At 46.0% G+C, this 21,257-nt stretch overlaps 1 long non-coding RNA gene across 2 annotated transcripts; it reads left to right on the top strand.

Moving 5' to 3' along the window:
- Positions 1 to 1,050: 1,050 nt before the first annotated feature.
- LOC139355642 (uncharacterized) lies at positions 1,051 to 20,189 on the top strand. Of its 2 annotated transcripts, XR_011606454.1 has the most exons (5): positions 1,051 to 1,280; positions 12,347 to 12,497; positions 13,164 to 13,414; positions 18,571 to 18,822; positions 19,719 to 20,189. It is a non-coding gene; the product is annotated as an uncharacterized lncRNA (long non-coding RNA). The 2 variants fall into 2 exon arrangements; XR_011606453.1 differs by lacking the exon at positions 18,571 to 18,822.
- The last annotated feature ends 1,068 nt before the right edge of the window (positions 20,190 to 21,257 follow it).

Here is a 21,257-nt window from a genome sequence, read left to right as displayed (position 1 = left end):
CTGGGGATAGATCTCCAATATCTTCTGGGAGGATATCATTTAGCCTGTATCAGGAAGATTTACTCATAATACCTCCTTGTGAACGCTGAGTGTGGGATCTTTTTGATTAAAGATTATAACTGCATGTTCCTCCCTTCCTCCCTCCCTCCCTCCCTGCCTCTCTTCCTCCCTCCCTCCTTCCCTCCCTCCCTTCCTTCCTTTCCTCCCTTCCTCTTCCAGAATGTATTTCATTCAGATGACACATTTCATAGAAATCTTATAGATGAAACATGAGAAGGCTGATCTTAGCTGGTTGAAGAGGGATAGGTACCCCTAAGGTGCCATGAAACACATTTTGAGAACCACTGAGTAAGCTTCTCTCAGGTCTCCCTCTAGCTCAGGCATTCCATGAATCCTTCTCACCCTGGTTTTGGCTCGAACCCATGTCTATATGGTCTTATTCATTTTAGGGCCAATTCTGCTTGTGACTTGTTCATGTGCCTTGCCAAGGGCTGCCCAGGAAAAGGATCCCCACTGCTTTCATCCCTGAAGTTCTGGCTCAGAATGGGCTGAATGAGGGTGCCAGCAGGGTCCTTGCCAAAGTGTTTCCAGTCAGAATAGGAATTGTGGATCTTTTCCATAACTCTGCCCTTTGTTTTTTCTGCAGAAGCCTAAGTTGTCTTGGTTTGGAAAACTCAGTGTCCTCCCTTCTTGCATGGATCTGTGGTGTGTGGAAATTCCAAACTGTAGCTTAGTTGCCTTGCCCTGAAACTTCTCTCCTCTGGAGGTACAGGGCTGGGGGCAAGGCTGAGGGAGAAGAATCTGTCTTGGTCAATCCTGGTGCTCTGGAAGAAAACCTTGTGTGATGGGCACCTCTAGTTGGTAATCTGATAAAAGTTGAGTTGCCGAGAGAATCCAGCTGAAGAGAATGACTGGTCTAAGTCCAGCATGGCTTTCCTGTTCCCTTTGCTAGGTGTGTGATTTCCCAGCTTCCTTTGGGGAAATGTCACAGTCATGATTGTGTCACAGAGGACCTCCATCTTGCCAGCGCTCTCACACTCCTTCCCTGGATCACTTTTATGAAGGAGGCCTCCATGTTGTAAACTGTCTCATGGAGAGGCCCAACTGGCAAGGAACTGAGGAAAGCCTCTGGCCGACAGCCAGTGAGGAGCTGAATCCTGTCAACAACCACTGAGAAAGTTTGGAAGTGGATCCTGCCCCAGTTGAACCTTAAGATGGCTGTGGTCTCAGCCGACATCTTGATTGTAGCTTTGTAAGAGACCTTGACCCAGAGGACTCAGGTAAGCCATAGCTAGATCCTGACCCACAGAAACTGAGATGGAAAGTATTTCAGACCGGCCAGGCACCATGGCTCATGCCTGTAATTCCAGCACTTTGAAGGCTGAGGCAGGTGGATCACTTGAGCTCAGGAGTTTGAGGCCAGCCTGGGCAACATGGCAAAACCCCATCTCTACAAAAAATCCCAAAATTAGCTAGGTGTGGTGGTGTGTACTCGGGAGGCTGAGGCAGGAGAATTGCTTGAGCCCAGGAGGCGGAGGTTGCAGTGAGATGAGATTGTGCCACTGTGCTCCGGCCTGGGAGTTAGGAGTGAAACTTTGTCTCAAAAAAAAAAAAAAGTGTTTCAGAGCACTAAGTTTGGGGCAATTTGTTATGTAGCAATAGACAACTCATACAGGGTGCTTTGATTTTTGATAAAAGAGATAGAGGAAGCTGGCACCCCTATTTTCCACCAGATACAATGACCATCTTATGACCATGAGGCAACAGGCATGATGGTCCCATCCATATTAAGCTTGGCAGAGCAGAAAGGTAGAACGACGCAGGGTTCTGACAGCATCTATAAGCAGCTGGGTCAGTGCAGCAACCACCTACCTTTGGACTTCTTATATGAAAAAAACATACTCTCATTTAAGTCTTTGTTGATTGAGTTCTGTTACTTGCAGCCAAAAGCCTTCCTAAAAGTAAATTGCTTCCTCTTGCACAATCTCAGATACCTGATCTATCAAACCAGTGGGATGGATTAAATCATGTCTAAGGTCCCAGCTCATGATGGGCACTTCCAGCTACATAGTCATGTGATATTCTTTAGTCAAGAGCTCTATTTCTATTAGGGTCCAGTGGCACACCAGGACCTGCAGATATCATGGCTTTATGCCAAAACCCCATGAGTGCATACTGTGATTCTCCTGCTGAGGCTTGCCATAAACTCCTCACAGTATCTTTCCCCCTTCAGACTGACCTGTAAGATCATGGGTTTTTAACAGGGCTTATGGCTCCAGTACCGGGGGTATTTGTACCATAATGAGGATCTACTGCATAACTTTTTCTGCACTGGGTTCCATTCAAAGCTGGCAATCTTCTGTACCACTTGGTAATTGGCATGGAGCATTATTACAGTGTGTGAAATATGCTAAATCCAGAACTCAAAGAAGCTTACCAGGTATTGTGCTTTTTCCTTTGTGGTGGGAGGTGCAAGATATAATAATCTGACCTTTACTTTGGAGGGGATATCCTGGCCTTTCCAAGAATCAATTAAAGCTGATGTGGCAGGACCCTGAATCTTCACTCTCATCTTCTGGAGTGCTTATGTCTTGTCAAGACCTCTAGGGAAAGCTGGGTACAGTGGCTCATGCCTGTAATCCCAGCACTTTGGGAGGCTGAGGTGGGCAGATCACCTGAGGTCAGGAGTTCGAGACCAGCCCGACTAACATGGAGAAACCCCATCTCTACAAAAAATACAAAATTAGCTGGGTGTGGTGGCGCGTGCCTGTAATCCCAGCTACTCTGGAGGCTAAGGCAGGAGAATCGCTTGAACCTGGGAGGGAGAGGTTGCAGTGAGCTGAGATCATGCCATTGCACTCCAGCCTGGGCAACAAGAGCAAAACTCCATCTCAAAATAGATAAACAAACAAACAAACAAATAAATAAATAAATAAAACCTCCAGGGTACTTGTCACTTCTTATTCATTACTTACTCATAACTTCCAAGGTACTTGCCACTTCTTACTCATTACTTACTGATCAATAGGGTCAAATTAATAAAGCTGACCAATGCAATGTTTTGTGGAATGTCCAGGTGGTCGGTCATTCCAGGGTGGCACTGATGTTTACTATTCCCTCATGATGCAATACTGATTTTGATTTATTAGGTTGGTGCAAAAGTACTTGCGGTTTTTGCTATTACTTTCAATGCAAAAACTACAATTACTTTTGCACCAATCTAATACTATCTTTGTTAGTGGGGGTTGGGTTGAGGCAGTTTCCCAAGTTTCACCTTCGGAACCCACCCTCTCCACTTTGATAGCTCTTGTCTCATAAAGCCATGGGGGTTTTGCCAATTATCTAGTATGTTTATTTCAGTTGTATACCAGGGACAGAGGAAAGACTACTGGGTGAGTCCATGGACCTGGCTGTGACCTGGACTGGAGCCTGGACTTCATTTAATACCTGGCCTCCATACACTTCCATTCTAACAAGGGCCAAAATAATATTTTAGATCTCCATAAATCAACTCAGACCCTGTATCCACAGTCCTCAACATTTCTGGCTATGAACAGAAAAAAGCTGGGGGATACTTTGACATGGTTGTGCGGAGTCTTTCTACCTGGAGGTTTGGTCTTTTCTTCAGTCAGTGGGTTTCATGTCTGAAAATAGGTTCAGGTCTAGAAGCTTGGCATGGGATCCTGAGTCTTGGTTTATTTTGACTGCATAGATTGAGCAATTCCCTTCTTAGCTGCCTGCCTAGCTAGCCTTCAGGAATGTCGTGTTCTATTAATCATCTCCATAGCTGTCTGGGGGTCAGGCCCCCAGCTGCTTTGGTGACTTGGCTGCTCATTACAGTATTTGCAATCACCTTGCCTCTGATGGTTAAGTGCCATCTGGCATCTATTATTTTGGGATCCTATCATCCCCCTTGCTATCACAGAAGTCTACCAGGCCCAGTATTTTCTGGCTGGATAATGTTATAACTTGGCTCTAGTTATGGGTTTGGCAGTCAGGAGGTAAAGTGGAGTCTAAACTGAGAGGTGAAGGGGGTGTTTATTTTCATGTAACATAGAAGCTTCTGTATCAGTTTTAAAGTAGAAGGGAGTGCTAGTATTTACTAGGAGTCCCAGGACACTTCTGCAGGCTCAGAGAGTCCTGAGTATCTGGAAGTTTAAAGATTCTTGAGGGCATGAACCCTACTGTCCCTATCCAACAGCTTAGGGCTCCACTTCTTTCTAATCAAAACCCTAACCTTGGCATGACAGAATTGCCCAGGTGGAGAATTTTCTGGTGCTCTGTTACCCTCATAATTAAGACCTGGGCCTGCTTCTGGGTCTTTTCTGTCCTTTGGATGCAGGAGAGGGGAACTCTGTACATGCTACCAAAGAGGCCCTCTGACTGTGATGTTTTGCCTTACCCTGGCAATTTCCATTGTCTTTCTGTAGCACGTCTTTCTGTAGCACGTTAGTAGCACTCAGCAAGCCATCCAATTTTGTTGTCATTATAGTTAGTACTTCATCCAAACCTCTCAAAAGCCTGAGATATTGCACCCGTTGGTTCATTCTCTTCCCCAAGTAGTCCATCCCAATTTACCACCAGTGAAAGACTTCACATTTATGCCACTCTATCACCCCAAGGGCTGTTCATACTCCACCTACCACCATCCTGTCACCTCAGTGATGTCCGCCAGCCACTGAGTGGATGATCCAGTTATAAAGTCCCATTTAGTCCGCTCCTTAGACCACCCCACTTCTGATACCAACTGTCTTAAATCTTGTATCGCAAGAAATAAACTTTGAGACAGAAATCTAGATCTGAGACAGAACTCTGAGGCAGAGTTCAACTCTCTGATGCAGTCGCAGAAGAGGCCTCCGTCGATTGCATGGTGGACCCTGAAGCTGAGATGATCCTGCAGAATTCTCTCAGATGGAGGCCTCTGAGCTTCTCCATTGCTAGTGGTGGGTTGCCAGCGAGGGGAAATGACTTTGGGTGATACAATGCCCTTCAGTGAAGGCTGCTTCCTGGGGAGGGACTGCGCTCTGAGCCGTTAGCAGCCAACACTCCTGGGAGCTGAGCCAGCCTTTGTCCCTGTGGGAGATTCATCTGGGTCGGGCACCACAGCATCCACTACAGCAGTGGTTCTCAAAGTGTGGTACTCAAACCAGCAGCATCACCATCACCTGGGAACTCTCTAGAAAATGCAAAGTCTCAGGCTCTACCCCTGACCTACTGAATTAGAAACTCTGAGTATAAGATCCAGAGATCTGTGATTTAACCAACCTTCCCAATTTGATGCGGCTAAAGTCTGAGGTCCACAGCACCACAGGGAGGAAGATCTAGCAGATGACTTACACAGAAAAATTCTGCCCTAGGCCAATTTCAATATATATTCTCAGAGCTATGTTTGATTATGGGAAGTATACATGTAGTAGTATCTATTTATAAATGGTTTCCTTGATCTGTTTTTTAAAAGGGGTTCATTTATTTCTTTTTATAAATACTTTTTAAAAAAGTTTTTATTGAGACAGGGTCTTACTATGTTGTCCAGGTTGGTCTTGAACTCCTGGTCTCAAGTGATCCTCCTGTCTCAGCCTCCCAAAGTGGTGGGATTACAGACATGAGCCACCACACCCTGCCTTTTTATTACTTTTTTAAAAAGGTATTTCCATTTGTTTCTTAATGGACTGATGCGTGAGGGCAACTGGCTTATTTGTTTCATCCGCTTGGAACTCATGGTGTTTCCCAGAGAAACTGCCAGCAGCTTTCAGTAAGTGCCAGGTCTGGACTTAGCAGCTTGGGACCGTAGGGATATCTGTGTAAATCCAAGGCAGCCCAGTGGAAAGAGTTTTGGTGCTGACCTTGATATGGAGCCTGGCTCCCCCAGCACCTCTCACTGTGGAACCTTAGGAGGTCACTTTCCCTTTCTCATCTGAAAAACAAATGGGGTTGATGTGACGATGAAAAGGAAATCACACATAGTAACTGCTAAAAAGTGTGAGCTCTACTTTCACTTCCAGCCGCCTGCGTTCCAGTTCCTGCTCTGCCATGCCACATGGTGCAATCATGGGCACGCACATTCCCATCTTGAGCACATCCCTTCCCATTTCTGGGCTGTTCCCCATCTACTAAGTGGAAGGGCATTGATCTGGACAGACTCTGTGGTTCCTTCCTGTGCCTGTGAGCAAGAGTTGTGTTGGTTACCCTTGTCCCCCAGGCATTTGGGACCCAAGGCTCCAGGACGGGAAGGATCCTCCAATGTGTTTAAAGTCTCCCTCCAAATCAAGTCCTAACTCCTGCCATGTCCAGCATGACCTGGCACCTGGAGGCGTCTCAGGCCTCACCCCTCCTCCTCACCCTGCGTGCGCCAGCCAGTCCAGCCCCTTCTTAATCTTTAAGCAAGCCAGCCAGCCTGCCTTTCTCACTACCTTGTGGACTTCGCATTGGTGATCCTTTTCTGGGAGATTCCACCCCAGCTCTTTGCACTGCTGGCTTCTTCTCATCTTCTGGAGCTCAGCTCATTGTCACCTCCTCAGCACCCCCCTCAGCATTCCTCTGCCTCCGTGACAATCATATCAGCACTTTTGTTTCCTGCAAAAACACCTTTCACAATCAGAAGCGCTCTCGTTTGATTGTAAGTTTAGCTGGCTATTGTCTGTGTGATTTATTAGAATGTGCGGCCGTGAGGCTGAAACTTCTGATCTGGCCTTAATCATGACAGTATCCCCAGCCAATGACCCTAGCACATAGTGCTAAAAAAATAGGTTGGCATGTGTCAGTGAGTAGAGACTTGCTCTTAGGAATGCAGGCTGGCTCCGTCTCTATTTGTCCAGCCTTCTTGGGCTCTCATGGCTGAGAAATGGGTTTCAACTGGCAGGCCTGTTTACCCACGCCACTACCTTACTGCATGCACCTTGCACCTCATGCCATCTCGCCTTGGGAACCCATGGGATGTGCCAGATGGGCTGGGCCTCGCTCTGCTACATGTGTGTCCCCTCCTAGCTCCTGGCTCCCAGCAGTCTTCCCAGGCTTCTAAGGCAAAGAAAGAAAAAGAGAGAAGAGAAAAGGAGGCTGGACTTGGCTTTGCTCTCCAACAAACCAGCAAGCAAACAGAGCATCTGGTTTCGAATTTCAACAAGTATGTGTCAGCAGAGCCTGGGTTACACCAGCCTGGGTGGGGGGAGAGACTGGAGGGGTTATGTCACTGGTGAGGTGTGGTGGTGCAATGCGGGTGACAACACCACGCGGGCCCGGATGTGGTGTCAACAAACCCGTGCCCGAGCGGGGCTCCTGGCTGGGGGCATGCGGAAGTGTTGGGGTGACCCCTCGAGGAAAGAAAGAGCCACGGTCATTTCCTGAGCCTGTCTGCCAGGTGCTTTCGAGTGAGAATCCCACGAGAATCCTCTCACCTGCCAGGCGGGGCCCATGTTATCAATGTCCCTTTCCAGGTGAGGAAATTGAGTCTAGGAATTGAAGTGACCCGCCCATGGTCGTTTGGCCCTGGTATAGAGCTGGGATCCAAACACAAACCCAGTTTTGGCTCCTCTTCCTGGGGACTCTGAGTTGAAGTTGTGTCAACTGTTTCCTGGCTTTAGGAGGCTGGTCAGGTTTCCCAGCCTCCCCATCTCAGCCTCCTCGGTTACAAAATGAAGGTGTCATTCCCTCAGTCATTCAGTTGGGGTGAGATTTGAATGGACGATGGTGGCAAAACCCTTAGAAGACCACCTGGTGGGCTGGGGATGGTGGCTCACGCCTGTAATCCCAGCACTTTGGGAGGCTGAGGCGGTGGATCACAAGGTCAGGAGTTCGAGACCAGCCTGACCAATATGGTGAAACCCCGTCTCTACTAAAAAAAAAAAAAAAAAAAAAAAAAAATGCCGGGTGTGGTGGCACATGCCTGTAATCCCAGATACTCAGGGGGCTGAGGCAGGAGAATTGCTTGAACCCATGAGGTAGAGGTGGCAGTGAGCTGAGATCGTACCACTGCACTCCAGCCTGGGCGACAGAGTGAGACTCCATTTCAAAGAAAAGGAGAAGACCATCTGGCTCTGTGTGCCCCAGACCCATCTTCCTTCTTCGTGGGTGCAGAAGTCCCAGCCCCCTGGGGAAGAAGACTATGGTGGGCGATGATGTATCCTCGGAACGGCTCCAGGGGAATGGAACCAGCCTTTGGACCCCCAGGCATTGCCAGCTCTGGGCGTCGCTTCCTCTCAGGGCCTGCTCAGTAGATGACTCTGTCCCCACGGTGTGGTGATGCCTGGGTCAGGCTGTCTCCCCACTTCCTACTCTGTTGGCTACAAGAGCAGGGGCAGCAATGGCTGACAGTCCAGACAAAAGCTTTTAGAGGAACCAGGTGGGGAGAGGGTGCCCACCGCAGACCAGGCCCTTTCCATAGCTCTTGAGATGACCAGTCTCATTGACCTCTTCCCCAAAACCTTGACGAGTGACATAGTGTGCTGCTTTTTTTGTTTAGAGATGGACAAGCTGAGGGTCGGAGAGGTGAGGTCAGTGCAGCAGTTCCACAGCACACCAGAGCTGGATTGGAACCCAAGTGCATTTGCATGGCTTCTGGCTCCTCTGTGGACTGCCAGGCTGTGTGGGCCGGTGCTTCCCTTCTTTGGGACTCAATTCTTCCACTTATAAAATGAGGGGGTTGGACCACATGACTTTAAGAGTCTTCCCATCCCTGGCATTCCCTGAGTCGCCATCTTGGAAATTCTGACCTCATGCTTGCTTTGTGCAGTTGTTTATTTGCTTATCTCTCTTGCACTGTGGAGCTGGGAGGGCCCAAATGGTAGCAGCTCAGGCCAGTCTTGCTGGGGTAAAGGCACAGCTTCCTCCATGGTCTCTGGGTTTGAGAAGGTCTCCGAGAATCCTCACACCACAGAGGACATAGCATCTTTTTCAGAGCCCTCCCACTGGCTCGAGAGGGAACTTGTAATTTCATTTTATTTTTGGTTCTCTCTCTCTTGCTCTTTTTACTGTAGTAAAATATACATAATATAAAACTTACCATTTTAACTATTTTCAAGTATCAGTTCAGTGGCATCAAGTACATTCACATTATTGTGTAACCATCACTGTGATCCATCTGAGAACATTTTCATCATCCCAAATGGAAACTCTGTACCATGAAACAATATCATCCATTCTTCTCTGCCCCCAGTCCCTGGTTGTGATGTGTTTTTATACCAAAGTCTCTAGGATATTTAAGGGTTGATGTCATCCTCCTTCCCCTCCCAGGTTCTGGGGGAGGAAAATGACCTATAATTCCACTGATTTCTGAAGAGTCTGGGACATGCTTAAGCACAGGATAAGGAGGGCGTGCATGAGGTTCCCTGGCTTGAGTAGCACAGTACAACCTTATAATCTCAAAATATCTCTGCCCCAGAATGCATCAGTGCCTCAGGTTGCATAATCTTCATTTATTGCTCTCTGCCTCTGCTCTTTAGCTCTTGGGAGTGAACACACAGCTGGTGTTAGGAGAAATACACTGGGCCACCGTGAGACAGGAAACCCGCTTTCTAGTTCTGCTACTGCCTCTGATTGCATGACCTTGAGTAGCCAGCAAGACCTCTATAAGCCTCAGAAGGCTAAGTGGTGCCAAGGACTCTCTCACCGGTCAAGTGGGTAAGGATGCCAGCTCTTTCAGGGCACTTCATGAGAAAGCACAAGGTGGAGTTCAAATGAAAGAGAAGATAGATGCTAACTCAGTGGCTAGCCCATGGCTTTCTCCTCACTTCTGGAAGATGCTCTGGTGGAGATGGGGTGGCGACCTCTGACCCCTATGACTGTGGGGGAGCTCCAAAGCCCATAGTTTCTGGAGATGACTCATGGGAAGTTTTCCCGAAGGTCAAAGCTGGTTGTCAGCCTCCCTCTCTCCTCGTCTTCCCCATAGACTTGGGAGTTTGCCAATTTGAGGCAACATTTTTCTTATCTCCCACTAGGCCCTGCGCTCATGGATTTGTTAGGGGTGGGAGCTGTTTTTACTCACAACACTTCTGACACCAAATGTGTGGGTTTTCTTCTCACACCAACTAACTCTCCAACTCTCTGGATACCCACTGGGCGTCCTACATTTCAATTCAATTTGGACACTAACGCCGCAGGCTTAGGGACTCAGTCCCACGAGACTGCCCTCGCTTCAGATGCCAGTCACAGCACCAGTTCCTCAGGTGATCACACTGCTGTCCAACTTCCCTACAAAGCCTGGAAGGTTCACACAACCACCTGCCCGTTTCAGGTTTGGGGATTGGTTAGAATGGCTCACAAAACTCCAGAAAACACTTCACGTACCAGTTTTGCTTTATTATAAAGGAAGCAAATGAACAGCCAGATGAAGAGGGACCGAGGGCAAGATCTGCAAGGGTCCTGAGTACAGGAGCTTCTGTCCCTGCGGAGCTGGAATGAGCTGCCGATTCAGCTCACCCAGTCCTGTTGTTTAGAGGTTTTTAATGGAGATTTCATTACATGAACACAATTGACTAAATCATTCACCTTTGGCGATGAACTCACTCTGTATTCCTTCTCTCCTCCCTGGAGGTTGAAGAGGCTGAAAATTTCAAGTTTTGAATCAAGACTTAGTCTTTCTGGCAACTAGTTCCCATCTGGAAGCTATCTAGGGGCCCGCCAAGAGTGGCTTCATTAGAACAAAAGAGGCTCCCATTACCCTTATCACTCAGGAAATTCCAAGGGTTTTAGGAGCTCTGTGCCAGGAACTAGGGACAAAGACCAAATACCTCTCTAGAGCACAGACAGTAAGAAGGACTCTACTCTGTCACACACAAGGTTTAGCAAAATGGAGTTGGGATGTTATCTGTATGTGTTTCTTAATAAAACCACTATCCATCAAGGTCATAATCTACGGGCACACTGAGTTCCTGCTCCCCTTCCCCATGTGTCAAATAGGGATGTATTAGTTATCTATTGCTGCATAACAAATTACCCCAATGCCTAGTGTCCTAAAACAAATGAACAAAAATTCTTGTCTCACTGTTTCTGTGGGTCAGGAATCTGGGTGGAGCTTAGGTAGGTCCTCTGGTTCCAGGGCTCTCATGATAGCTGCAGCTAAGATGTTGGCTGGTTATCCGCTGGGGAAGGATTCACTTCCAAGCTCACTAATGTGGCTGTTGGAAAGGTCCATTTCCTTTTGGATTATTATATGGAGGTGAGGACTTCACTTCCATGCTGGCTTTTGGGCAGAGGCCTCCTTCCTTTCCTTGTGCAGTGAGCATCTCCATACCCAAGGAGGGTAGCTCACAGTATGGCAGAATGCACGAGTTAAAGGCAAGTGAGGCTGTGTGAACAAGATGGAAAGCATCATCCTTCATGACTTTGATATGGTTTGGCTCTGTGCCCCCACTCAAATCTTACCTGTAGCTCCCATAATTCCCATGTGTTGTGGGAGGGACCCAGTGGGAGATGACTGAATCATGTGGGCAGGTCTTTCCCACGCTATCCTTGCGATAGTGAATGGGTCTCATGAGATCTGATGGTTTTTAAAAACAGGTGTTTCGGCTGGGCGCGGTGGCTCAAGCCTGTAGTCCCAGCACTTTGGGAGGCCAAGACAGGCGGATCACGAGGTCAGGAGATCGAGACCATCCTGGCTAACACGGTGAAACCCCGTCTCTACTAAAAAATACAAAAAACTAGCCGGGCGAGGTGGCGGGCGCCTGTAGTCCCAGCTACTCAGGAGGCTGAGGCAGGAGAATGGTGTAAACCCAGGAGGTGGAGCTTGCAGTGAGCTGAGATCCAGCCACGGCACTCCAGCCTGGACGACAGAGCGAGACTCTGTCTCAAAACAAACAAACAAACAAGCAAACAAACAAAAACAGGCGTTTCCCTGCACAAGCTCTCTTTTTGCCTGCTGCCATCCATGTAAGATGTGACTTGCTCCTCCTTGCCTTCCACTGTGATTGCGAGGCCTCCCCAGCCACATGAAACTGTGAGTACAATTAAATCTCTCTCTCTCTTTTTTTTTTGTGTGTAAATTTCACAGTCTTGGGTATGTCTTTATCAGCAGCATGGAAACAGACTAATACAGACTTGATTTCAGAAATGACGTCTCATAACTTTTGCCCTGTTCTGTTTGTTAGAAACAAGTCACCAGGCCAACAGTCAACAGGAGGGAATTACACAAGGGCATGAATACCAGGATGCCAGGATCACTGGAGACCGCCTTAGAGACTGCCTCCCACAGGGCATAATAATAGCTACCTTAAAGGGTTGTTGTGGGGATAAAACATGACGATGTATGTGAAAACAGCAGCTTTGAATATTCCAAAGCTCTAGGTAAACATTAGTTATTTTTGTATTATGAATCATCTATTACCTATAATATTAATGATGCTGTTTAACATTTCAGTAATAAATACAACTATTGGCAGAGAAGACAAATCATAGCTCATCAGAGCTACCTAGACTTCAGAAACCACCTGCTACAACCTCCTCATTTTGCAAATGGTGAAATGGTGCACTCAGAGTCATTCGGAGAGTGCCAGAATTGTAAACAGAAGGCAAGTGTTCCCATTACTTTTTTGTGTCCACAAAACCTAAAAATGTACTCTTTGTCCAGTACTCTTTCCACTTTATCACATTGTCTTTAAGCAGAATATTAAAAAGAAACAAAATAGACACATAATTTCTTCTGAGGAAAGGGTCTTTAGGGTACTTCTTGACACTTTTCCTACGTGATGATGTAAGTTTAAATAAATAGAGGCCACCTGTTAAATCCGTGAATGGTGCCGGGGCTGGGATTCATCAAGCTGGCAATGGTGGGATAGTATGTGGTTCTCAACCTTCACTGCATGTCAGAATCACTTGTGAAGCTTCAGTGATTCTGAGTTCATTGGTTTAGGATACAGCTTGGGTATTGGGAGTGTTGCCGTTTCCTCAGGTGGCTCCAATGTGCAGAGAACAAGTTAGAGGACCAGTGGGATCATCTTTATTCAGCTGGGGGAATACTCACTGATCACAGCAGTCAATTCTTTGGAGGCAGAATTAGAACAGGCCACATCTGGCCACCGTTTGTTTTTGCAACTGATGTTTTATGGGGATGCAGGCATGCTCATTCAGTTACTAATGTCTGTGGCTGCTTTTGTGCCCCAATGGCAGAGTGGAACAATTGTGATTGGCACTGATGGTCCACAAAACCTAGAAATGTATGATTTGTTTCTGTATAGAAAAAAAATGTGCTGACCCCTGAGTTCGGAGATGGAACCGTGGGAGCTGTGTGCATAGCTCAGAAGAGTCACTTGGTGTTGGATAAAAACTTGGGAATCATTTCTAGAGTGGTGAGAGTGTAAGCCAAGTCAAGTCCTGAACAGATTTGACATTCCAGTGGGGAGAGAGTGGGAGGCAGCAGCACAAGCACAGAGTTGTGGGACGGATGGAAGCAAAGTCAGGAGAGGAACCAAGAGGAACAACATTTCAGGTGAGTGTGGAAAAGAATCATCAAGAAGACAGAGTGAGAGAGAGAGTGGTCAGAGAGGTGGCAGATGACCCTGGAGAGAGTGAAGCCAAGAGAAGTGAGCACGGGGGTGGTTGTTGCAGGAGAGATGGTGCCCAGCAGGGCCTGACATAGCAGAGGCCGAGAAGGGAAAGGCCTGAGGAGGGGTTGAAAAATTTGGCCACTGAGAGGTGATCATTGCACCTTAAAGATATACAATAAAAAACAAAATAGATTAATCAAAAGAAAAGAGTGAGAGAGAACAAATATGAATGAGAAAAAATAAAAAAAATATAGGTGACTGTCTAACATTTTTGCTATATAGGCAAAATAGCAATAGAAATTTTCAGAAAGGAAAAAATTTATTTGCACAAAAGTGAAATAAAAAGAAGGTCATTGGATTTTTCAGAAAAGAGCATGACCCCAATTTTCAAATAACTGGACTGCTACTTTCATAAGTCATTTTTGGAGGAAGAGGGTATTATTTATATTTTCTGATGCAGCCCACCAAATTGAAACCTTGTTATCTTCTTGCTTTTTTCTCTTTGTCTAACTCTGCTGTCTTTCTCTGGGTCCATAGATACACATGTGCACTAAATTATACATATCACATGTGTTGACTTAAAAAAGTGATTTCATATTTGCAGTTGTTCCTGAAGGAGACAGGTGTCTGCATGACTAATCTAATTCTGCAGAAATCACTTCTATAGAGCAATTGACCAAATGCCGGGTGATTCAGGCACCATCTCTCATAGCTTCCTCACTTTCCCTCCTTTCCTCTCTTAATAGTTTTGTAGTCCTTGTTCTGAGGTTGCCTTGTGAGGTGACCTTGGGTGAATAAGCTGTTTCTCCCTGGGTCTGTTTGCTGCCCAGAAGTTCAGGCAACAGAGTGCTGACCCACAGGTCAGGGGACTAATAAGGAAGAAAAAGTGACTGGTGCTTGTGTGGCCTGGGGCAAGCCCATTAAGGATGGCATCTCTATAAGGGGCACAGTCATGGAGAGTTCAGCCAGACTCTTGAGAATGATGGAAAAGAGTGGTATCATTGGGACTGCCTTCGAAAACCTGGTAGGCATGGCTATCATTGTGTTGATGGAGAGGAGGAATGTGTTAAAGTAGGTCTGATTTCCCTGCATGTATAAGTGGCTATTCTCTTTGAGCAAAGCTATTGGTTATTACTAATATTACCCCTTACTGAGTTCTTATTGTGTGACATGCTGTTTACTGGAGCTTTACACGTTTGATCTCATTTAATCCTCATGACAACCCCGGGAGGCCAGAGACTGAGGTTAAATCAGTCGCTGGAGGTCACCAGCTGGGAAGTGGTGAAGTTGGGATCTGAAGCCAGTTCTGCCCATGTTGTTTTGATCATGACTCCACAGTGTCTTCCATAAGGGCAGGAACATCCATAGTCACCATGGTATCCATAGTGCCTTGCACCATGCTTGTATATCATAGGCACTCAATGAATAAGGTATTGATTAACTGCTATATTAACTATAAAACAATACTGTAGAAAAAAACAATCCTTCAAAATTTCAGTGGCATTACAATAACACACATTTCTTTTTCCCACTTGCGGGGCTCCGTGGATTGGCTGTAGTTCAGCTGATCTAGCTTTGTCTTGGCCAGGCAGGCTGGACTCAGGCCTCTAGTTGAATTTCTTTCTCCTTTTATGTCTTTATTCTGAGCTTAAGCTGAAGGAGCAGGGGCTGCCTGGGACATTATCATCTCATGGTAGATTATAGAAGTGCAAGAGGTAAAGGTAAAGCAAAATCATGCAGAGACATTAAAGGCCCTGGTCCAATCCAATCTGCTATTATTTCATTTCCCAAAGCTCTTCACATCACCACGTCCATCATCATTAGACCAGGGAGATACATTCCACCAACTCTAGTGGGAGGTATTGCAAGACACAGGGCAAGAGTTTGTAGAATTCTATTAACAGGGAGGCATGAAGCATAGAAAACCAAACTCAACACTTCACACTCACTCTCAGTTGTGATTAATTCATCTGTGAATAAAGGTAAAACTCCAGGAACAGTGGCTTACACAATATGGAAATTTCTCTCTCATGTTAGTCTGGATATAGGTAGTTCAGGCCAGGCAGGGCATCTCTGATCTCTGAAATCCCTAGGTACCCAGGCTCTTTCTATCTTGTTGCTCTGCCTGGCATGCGTGGTCCCCTCATGGGGCAAGGTGGTGTTCTAGCCAGCACCTCTATGCATCACAGCAGATGGAAGAAAGAGTAGGGACTTGAGTCAGCTGCCTCTTAGAGCAGCAGTCCCCAACATTTTTGGCACCAGGCACTGGTTTTGTGGAAGACAATTTTTCCATGGACTAGGGAAGGGGATGTTTTCAAATGATTCAAGCTCATTACATCCGTTGTGTACTTTATTACTATTACTGTATTAGTCTATTTTCATGCTGCTAATAAAGACATACCTGAGACTGGGTAATTCATACAAGAAAGAGGTTTAATGGACTTACAGTTCCACATGGCTAGGGAGGTCTGACAATCATGGTGGAAGGGATAGAGGAGCAAGTCATGTCTCAGATGGGTGGCAGCAGGCAAAGTGAGAGCTTGTGCAGGGAAACTCCCCCTTATAAAACCATCAGATCTCCTGAGATTTATTCACTATCACAAGAACAGCATGAGAAAGACCTGCCCCCATGACTCAATTACTTCCCAGTGGGTCCCTTCCACAGCACTTGGGAATTGTGGAAGCTATAATTCAAGATGAGATTTGGGTGGGGATACAGCCAAATCATATCAGTTACATTGTAATATATATTGAAATAATTATACAACTCCCAAAAATGTAGAATCATTGGGAGCCCTGAGCTTTTCTTCTTGCAACTAGATGGTCTCATCTAGGGGTTATGGGAGACAATGGCAGATCATCAGGCATTAGATTCTCTCTCTCTTTTTTTTTTGAGAGACAGAGTCTTGCTCTGTTTCCCAGGCTGGAGTGCAGTAGTGTGATCTTGGCTCACTGCAACCTCTGCCTTACGGGTTCAAATGATTCTCCTGCCTCAGCCTCCTGAGTAGCTGGGACTATAGGCATGTGCCACCATGCCCAGCTAATTTTTGTGTTTTTAGTAGAGATGAAGTTTCACCATGTTGGCCAGGATGGTCTTGATCTCTTGACCTCGTGATCTGCCTGCCTCGGCCTCCCAAAGTGCTGGGATTACAGGCGTGAGCCACTGTGCCTGGCTTAGATTCTCATAAGGAGCTTGCAACCTAGATCCCTCACATGTGCAGTTCACAATAGAGTTCATGCTCCTATGAGAATCTAATGCCACTGCTGATCTGACAGGAAGTGGAGCTCAGGCAATAATGTGAGTGATGGGGAGTGGCTGTAAATATAGATGAAGCTTCACTCCTTTTCTCTGCCACTCACCTCCTGCTGTGCAGCCTGGTTCCTAACAGGCCACAGACCCTTCTGTAAGTTGGGGACCCCTGTCTTACAGAAGGTTCTTGAAGGTTGCTATATGCACCTCTGCTAGTATCTTTCTGGCCAGAATTTAGTTTCAAAGCCATACCCACCTGTAAGGGAAGTCTGGGGAATGTAGTCTTTATTTCAAATAACCATGTGACCAGCCATAATTTCCATTTTTATTAAGGAAGGACAGAATGGACATTGGACTGTATCAATCTCTGCCACCCCACCCTGCTGCTTATTAGACATGTGGATGCAAGAAAGGGTGAGATGTGGTGCCACAGGCATCAACTTTGAGGTCAAGCAGATCTGGCCCAAATGAGACTCTTCATACAGCCACGTGGCCTTGTGCAAGCCACCTAATCTTATTGAGCCTCAGTTTCTTCAGTTGTAAAAAGAGGGAAAATGATCCAATTTCAATGAGTTATTATAAGAATTAAACAACTTAAGACATGGCATATCAGGGTTAATATGTTACTCCAGATTAACATCTAGAGGGGAAGATGTATGTGTTAATAGGTAGCGGTGAAAAAAAATATCCTCTTGTTATCCCCACTACCTGTTCTTAACATCCATGGAACTTCATTACTGACATATGACAGACTGATACATCATTGACCAAAAAACCATGATATCTTTCTTACCTCGGTTTTATCATCTGACAAATGGGTATAATAAGAATGCCTCCCTTATTGGGTGTTATGAGGATGATGTGACCTCCTGCCTATAAAATATTCATAGTCTCACCTGCTGTATGGCAAATGCCTTCAAGTAAAGCTACATGTTATGACAATCTTTGTTTTTCTCATGCCCTGAGCAGGGCCTGGCATGTGCTAGGTGTTCAATAAATGTTCTTCAGTTGAAGACAAATTTAAAAAAAAAATGGTTCTAACTTCAACAAAAAGTTTATTCAAACAAGAAAAAAGCCCTCAAAGCAAAAGCAACCCAAGACCGAGTAACCATCTTGATGCACTATGTGGGTTTTAAGTTCCAGAGACCAAAGCCAAGCAGAAGGTTCCACTGATGACAGGCATCTCAGACCACGACAATCCAGCCTGACCTCTGTATACCTTAGAGGCCTCTTAAAGTTCCTCTGTACCCCTTTGCTTCTCTATCACCCAGGGGAGGGGAAATTATTATTCTCATTTTACAGGTAAGAAAACTGAGGCTCAGGGAATCAGAACTGGACCCATGATCACAAAACTAACAAGGAATCTGTGTGGATGTTCTGATTCTCAGTCCTGTGTTCTCCCCATCAGACCAGAAAGACCATCTGGTTGGTCCTAATACTTCTACAGCCTGGAGGCCCAGCAGGGTTAAGTGACTTCCCCAAGGCCACACAACAAATGGGCAGAGCAGGTGAACCCTCTGACCTCTCTCCAAAGGAAGTGTGGGCTGTTTGCTGTAAACGGTGCCTCCAGGGAATCCCTTCTCAGCACCCAGCTCCTTGATGGCAGAGGCTTAGGCCTGAAAGCCTGCTTCACTTGGAAACAGCCCAAGCCTGGCCAACAGAAGGACATAGGAACATCTTTTTTTTTTTTTTAATTATACTTTATGTTCTATGGTACATGTGCACAACGTGCAGGTTTGTTACATATGCATACATGTGCCATGTTGGTGTGCTGCACCCATCAACTCCTCATTTACATTAGGTATTTCTCCTGATGCTATCCCTCCCCCTCCCCCCACCCCACGACAGGCCCCGGTGTGTGATGTTCCCCTTCCTGAGTCACAGGAACATCTTTGATGACAGCTATGATTCTGTCAAGATGGCAGGAGATGCTTTGATCAGGATTGTGGTGTGGAAGTCAGTTTCCTCTGCAAAGAGTCACGAGAAAGAGAAAGACAGGAATCATGGGGTGGACGATGAAGCTTGAATTTGAATCCACATCTGTTTGACTCCATAAGACAAAGGTGTGGAATGACATCCAGGCTGAGTCTGAAATGTGAAGTGAGTGTTTCCTCCTTGTCTGTCTCTATTATCACCCCATCTGTCTCCTGGGACTCTGTGTCTGGTGGTACAGTTTGAATATTGCACAAAGGCACCTGGAGACTATGTGCATCTCGATAATCCCAGCACTTTGGGAGGCTGAGGCAGGCAGATCACTTGAGCCTGGAAGTTCGAGACCAGCCTGGTTAACATGGCAAAACACTGTCTCTATGAAAAGTTTAAAAATTCTCCATACATGGTGGCATGTGCCTGTAGTCCCAGCTACTTAGGAGGGTGAGGTTTGAGGATACTTTGAACCCAGGAGGTCAAGGCTGAAGTGAGCTGTGGTTGTGCCACTGCACTCCAGTGAAGATTTTACTACCATGTATTGTGTATTGCAACCAGGAGGATGTCTATTTATCCATCTGTTTATTCATTAGCACATACCTATCAGAATTCTTAACATGTGTAGGACACTGTACTAGGATATGGGCATAATGCAAGGACTAAAACAGACCTAGTTATTGGTCTCACTAGAGTCCATAACTTAGCTCTCTAGTCTTTCTCTAAGAAGTTGTGAATGTATTCATCATCCATCCATCCATCCATTGTCCACACACTCATTTAATTGACTCACATATTCATGCATTAATTTTTATCACGTGTTCAATCACGTACCCATTTAATAATTTTGTTACTCTTTCCTCTCATTTATTCATTCATTTAGTCACTTAGAAGTTTATTCTTTTATAAACTCATCTATTTACTAACTCTGATTCATCCCTTTCTATTTATTCACTCACTAAATTGATCCATTTCATCACATGCTATTTCATTTATGCTTTCTCTCACTCTTGCAATCATTTAAAAAAATCATTTAGTCATCAAACATTTACTGAGGCTATTCTGTATTCCAGGGGACCTAGATGAAATCATCTTCAAGTTCCGTAGGAGGGCTGTGGCTGACCTTGTCTCGTCTGATAAACCACTGAAGAAGAATGCTGTGTATCTATCTAGTGGGGCCTTCTGGGGAACTATGGGGGGCAAGGGCAAGTTCATTGGCCCGTCATTACTGTTTCCTAATCTGGGGAGCCTCTCAGGTGAGGAAACACGTTTTCCCACAAGATGTCACCTGTGGCCACCTCCCAAGAAGTGGTCAGCTGGGAGAAGCTTTCAGCTTTCTGCATCTTTCTTCCCTTCCCCCTCAGAAAAGACTCCCTGAAGCCATTGGTCTTCTCTGGTTCTGGCCAGGGGCTGAGGAGTGATGCTGGGTGGAGGTAACACTCAGGGAGATAGGAAGCCTGTTCTGTGGGGCTTATCTCAGGACTGGGTGGCAACTGAAGACAGAAGCCATGAGAAGAGGAGAAGCTTGGCAATCTCATCTGCAATTGTTGTTTTTGTACTTATCTAAGGATGGGGGTGGGGATGAAAGGGTGGGAATGGGTTTGAGTTGCAGCAAGAGGAATTTAGATTAGTCACCTGAAAGAACTTTCCAACATACAACGCTGTAAGGCCAAAAGGAGATAGTACAGTTGCCTTTTATCTTGATCCGTGGTATAATACTTAAGTTTAGGTGTTCAATAAGTACTGGACACACAAGACTGGGAGTCTGGAGAGTTGGGCCAAAAGCTCTTATTTGTCCTTCATTCCCACTGGGGACATTTCTCTTCTTTATTTCACTCTCTGAGCCTCTGTGTCCTCGTCAGCCTTGTAGGGCTTCGATGAGGATGAAATGAGGCAATATGTGAACATGAGCAGTCCAGTCAATGCCTAGCACATAGTACATGCTTAAGAAATACCTGTGCCATCTGGATTCTGGAAATCCTGTGCACCATGGTAGTCCAATAAAAATACACCCAATGAATCATTAACATGATTTAATTTATAGGGGACATAAAAGGTTCATTAATGTTAGCTAACAGTCAGTAAGTTTTGGAGTCAGATAGACCTGAGCCATATTTAGAGCTGCATTTGGGGTTGGGAGTGGAATAGGGAAGAAGAAGAGGAAATGGACTGGAAGAGTTGATGAAGAAGTCAGGAGGACCCAGCCCAGTGATAGGAGCGGTTTGGGAGAAAGAAATAGCTACAGAAGGATATGTGTTCAAATTTTGCTCTTCGCAAAGAACATGCTGGTTACCAAGAGAGATCAGAGCAGGCACAAGGAGTTCAGTCTGGAGGCTCTGGCAGTGGTCCAGGTGCGATGTCTAAAGCAAGGGACTGTGGTCAAGGGTGAGCTCGAGGTGAGTGGGTCTTAGCTGCCCTAGCTCCTTGTGGAGGGCAAGTGGAGAAGGTATTGGCAAGAACATTAGAAATTGTTCTAGATGCTCTCCTATGATGCTATGACCAGGATGCCCTCTGCACTCCTTTTGAAGAGGAGTTTGATATCACATCCAAGGCCTTCCATGTCTCCGTTCTCTTTGATCTAGTAATTTCACTGGAAGACAGTTCAGGGAGAT

Source organism: Macaca nemestrina, chromosome 8 (assembly GCF_043159975.1).
Source record: "Macaca nemestrina isolate mMacNem1 chromosome 8, mMacNem.hap1, whole genome shotgun sequence".
In the NCBI taxonomy this organism is placed as follows: Eukaryota; Metazoa; Chordata; class Mammalia; order Primates; family Cercopithecidae; genus Macaca; species Macaca nemestrina.
Note: the sequence above shows the minus strand (reverse complement) of the source record. Positions and strands in the feature narration are given on the sequence as shown.